This window comes from Ziziphus jujuba, chromosome 4, assembly GCF_031755915.1.
Source record: "Ziziphus jujuba cultivar Dongzao chromosome 4, ASM3175591v1".
NCBI classification, from domain to species: Eukaryota; Viridiplantae; Streptophyta; class Magnoliopsida; order Rosales; family Rhamnaceae; genus Ziziphus; species Ziziphus jujuba.
The window spans coordinates 14,170,918-14,175,561 of NC_083382.1; positions in this window are offsets into that span (position 1 = coordinate 14,170,918).

Here is a 4,644-nt window from a genome sequence, read left to right on the forward strand (position 1 = left end):
AACGCTGAGACCGTTTTAAAACAGTTGACTTCAAGATTCAAAAGCATTTTGAAGTTAAGCGTTCTGAGAAAAGAGCAATTCTAGCATGGGCGACCTCCCTGAAAGTTTCTAAGTATGGTCCAATCCAAAAGAAACTCCAAAATTAAGTCAGGTGGGAATGCCGAGTCCTTTTCAGAGCAGTTGACTACTAAGTCCTTTTCAGAGCAGTTGATTTATAGGCTATCTAGTGTCCAATTCCACATCATCCGGATGGGAATGCCAATGTCCAATTTCATATCATCCTGGTGGGAATGAGCTGTTAGCTTTGGAGTTCAAAAGAACTTTTTCAGAGCTATTGGCTTTGAAATTCAAAAAAATTCCGAAGGTAAATGAGCTCATGCGAGAGCAATGAAAATCAATAAAAAGTGTGTCCAAAACTAGATCTGAAACCACCACCTCTCATAATTTGCAAAAAAGGCTAAGACTTAAATTTACAAAAAAGGCGAAGACTTAGCTATTTCTTTTACATAAAAAAGAAAAAAGAAAAAAAAATTGTTATCTATAAGGCTTCTATCTTGCTATTAGTGAAGGAGGTTTAGTCTCTATAGTTTTTTTTTTTTTTTTTTTTTGAAAAGAGAAAAAGCACATTGAGATAATCTTGGTTGTGCATTTTTTATTTTGGGTATATAAGAAATAGTTAGTGATAGAGAAAATTGATTGTAGGATTTCTATGGTTTTTCAATTTAAAAGAAAATATGTTTGGTTACAAAAGGGAGAGAGGTTTTGGCTGCAGAAGGAAAGAGACTGTGAGAGATGAGGGTACCATGTTTGGGTGAGAAATAGTTTGTAATTGAACAGAATGACCTATTATCTAATGTAGAAAAATAATCCACACACTTCAAATCATTTAAAGAAGTACCCAGTTGTACAGCACTTTAGGAGGAGTACTTGAAATTTTTCCCAAGGCATGATGTTGATAAGAGGACTAATAAAGTCCAGTGGAAAATATAGAGATTGCTAGATTAAGTAAGGGATGGGGGGAAGGGGGTAGGGAAGAGAGCCAAGAGCTTTACCTATTTAATGGAGAACTATTTTCATCCAGAGGAGGGAAAACCTCATTCATGTCCCTAACAAGAATGCAGATAAGGAAACAAAGCCAGATTTACAACTCACACTAGCACCAGATAAAAAGCTGTCTTATACGCAGCCTACATCAGATCAGCTTACACCAAGATAAGCTAACACTCACACCATCAATACCAAATCTACCTCCAAAGAGGAAGGAAACACTCAAATCAACAAACAAGGAAAGAAGTGATATTGCAAAATACATTAAGGAAGTTTCTGTCTAAAAGGAAACTTTCTCCAAGAATCTGCTGGTTGACTTCCTGTGCAAGGCAACTTATACCCGTTAGGATTTTTTGCTTTCTATCAAAGAATTATTTTTTATCTTTCTTTTGTATATAGAAATTTCTGAAAGACACTTCTCAAATTGACTTATGAAGTGGTCTTCTCTTTTGTACAAATACCATAGTTTTCTCCATGAGAGATACAGATCAGAAATTACAAGTTTTATCAAATATTCTTTATTTCTTCATGGTATCAGAGCAATTGACTTCCGTAAGATTCTCTTCTATCATGGATGCTTAGAATGAAACCTCCTCCTAAAACAGAATTCCCTCAAATTCCCCTACAGAACCAGTACTCATAATTCAAGCCTTCCATCAGTGTTCCAGTTTAGTTTCTGCAAAACTAAACAGCTCTTTCCTTCTCTGGCGCTCAAAAAATACTTCCATTAGTCTGTAGTCTTGGAATCTCACATCATCTTACCAGCCCTAGCCACCCTGTGAATTTTGTCTCGATGAAAAAGAGGTCCTAGTATTTAATCCAAATCATAGCAATTGGATTAATAATGATGGACTTCTCACAACCTGGTTACTTAGTGCTATGTCCAATGATATTTTAAGTTTAAATGTGGGAATCGACAATGCCTATTCTCTCTGGAAATCCATGGAAAATCAGCTGCTGCCTACAACCAATGAGCAAGAGTATCTTCTCAAGGACAAACTTGCATCTATCAAAAACAGCTCCTCTTCAACAGATGAATACCTACGTAAGTTCAAATAGGTTTGTGATAATTTGAGTGCTATTAATGCACCTGTTTTAGATGTGGACAAGGTGTTTTCCTTTGCTAGAGGACTTGGCCCAAATTATAAGGGTTTCAATGTAGCCATTCTCACAAAACCACCTTATCCATCATTTAATCAATTTGTTCTAGCTTTACAAAGCCATGATCAAATGACTGAAACTGAAATTAGACAAGCAAACTAGAACTTGATCAACATCAAGTTTACTTTGGACAACATGGCAGGGGAAAAGGATGTGGAAACAAAGGTGGTAGATTTAATTCAAAAGGTAAAGGCTTTGCACCAACAGGAAAGTTCACTGGAAACACAGATAAGAAGAAACTAGAACAGCAAACATTTAATGGTCAAGGCTCGAATCAAAGAACTGAAGGTAAAGTTTTCTGCCAAATTTTTGACAAACCAAATCATATTGCTTTAGACTGCTGGCATAGGTTTGATCACTCCTACATCGAAAAGGAAGTTCTAAAGGCACTAGCAGCTCTCAAAATCACAGACAATGATTAAAAGTTTTTTGCAGACTCAGGTGCAATAGCACACATGACCAACGATGCAGGTAAGATTCATAATTCCTTTCCCTACACAGGTAAAGATAATATATGTGTTGGAAATGGACATGGTCTATCAATAACTCATGTAGGAAATACAACCATTAGAACACATAAAGGAGATTTAAAGCTTAAAAATGTCTTAGTAGTTCTTAAATTGAGAAAAAATCCGCTATCTGTTAGCCAATTGACTAGAGATAATGACTGTGTTTTTTAGTTTTCTTCTAATGGCTTTGTTATAAAGGATTGGAGCAATAAAATTCTAGCCACGGGCCATAAGAAAGGGAAGCTCTATGTCTTTGATGGTGAAAAATATCACGCTTTAAGCACAATAAAGGCTTCTTCAGAGACTGGCATCAAAGGATAGGGCACCCAAATAAAAAAATTTTAAAAATTCTTCAGTCAAAAGATATTATTAATATTTCTAGTTGGACAAATAAATCTAGGGTCTGTGAAAGTTTTCAATTAGAAAAGTTACAAACTTTCTTTTGGTTTATCTAATAAAATTTCCAAGTTTCCTTTGGAAACGGTTCACTGTAATATATGGGGACCTGGCCCAATAATTTCCTCACAAAATATTCGATTCTGTGTTGTTTTTGTTGATGATTTTTCCAAGTACACATGGCTTTATCCTTTGAGGAAAAAGTCTGACTTCTTTGAATGCTTTCGCAAATATTAAAGGTTGGTAGAAAACCAACTTGATCATAAGATAAAAGTTTTCCAAAGTGATGGAGGTGGTGAGTTCAAATCAAATATGTTTCAACCACATCTGCATATGTGTGGTATTATGCACCAAATGTCTTGTCCACATACACTTGAACAAAACAGTATTGCAGAAAGTAAACACAGGAGCATCGTTGAGATGGGACTCACTATGATTTTCCATGCAAATTCACCAATGAAATTATGGGTTGAAGCCTTCTTAACAGCAACATATCTTTTAAATAGATTGCCTACTAATGCCTTGAAGCATGAAATTCCTTATTTTTGTCTTTGTAACAAATATCCTGACTATACATATTTAAGAACCTTTGGTTGCAGTTGCTATCCGTACTTAAGAGATTATGGCAAAAATAAATTCTCAAGAAAAACATTGCCTTTGTGTGTTTGTTGGTTACAGTCCTCAGCATAAAAGGTTTAGGTGTCTACATCCTCTAACAAATCGCATTTATATTTCTAGGCATGTTGTTTTCGATGAAACCAACATACCTTATCATTCTCTTGATAAAATCATGCCTAAACAAATTGAACTAATCAATTTTCCTAAAAATGAAGATAAGTTGTAGGATAAAGATTTTCACGCTGCAACAACAAATGCAGCTAAAATAAAATCTTCTTTATTTCCTAATAAATGTGTTTGTACAGATTCTATTGAGTATCAACAGGTAACAATGACAGAACCTAGCTCACCTAAAAAGGCCATGGAATCTCCTGGTAAGTACACCAGTCCTACAGACGGGCATGAGGATAATTCTCAAAACAATCCAAAAAGCACTCCCATTTCTAGTCCTACTGTCGAACATGACAACAGTCCCCAAAATAATCCAGACAGCACTCCAATTTCATACCAGTTCACCAGTGAAGAAAACAGAACAGATAATGTTTTCTCTGTCCATAATCCCGAAGGTTTGCAAAATAACTTATTTGTTAACCTGTAGATACCTGCCACAAAGTTTCAGTCACCAGCAAACGCACATCCCATGATCACAAGGCACAAGCTTCAAACCAATCATGTTTTGGTATCTCAAATGGCTTTATTAACAAATATAGAACCTCGAACCATCAAAACAGCTCTAAAAATTACTCACTGGCTTGCCGCAATGCATGAAGAACTAGATGCTTTACACAAAAATGAAACCTGGACACTTGTCCCACGACCACAGCACACCAACATTATTGGTTCAAAATGGGTGTTCAAAACCAAGTATAAAGAAGATGGAACCATAAACCGATACAAAGCACGTTTGGTAGCT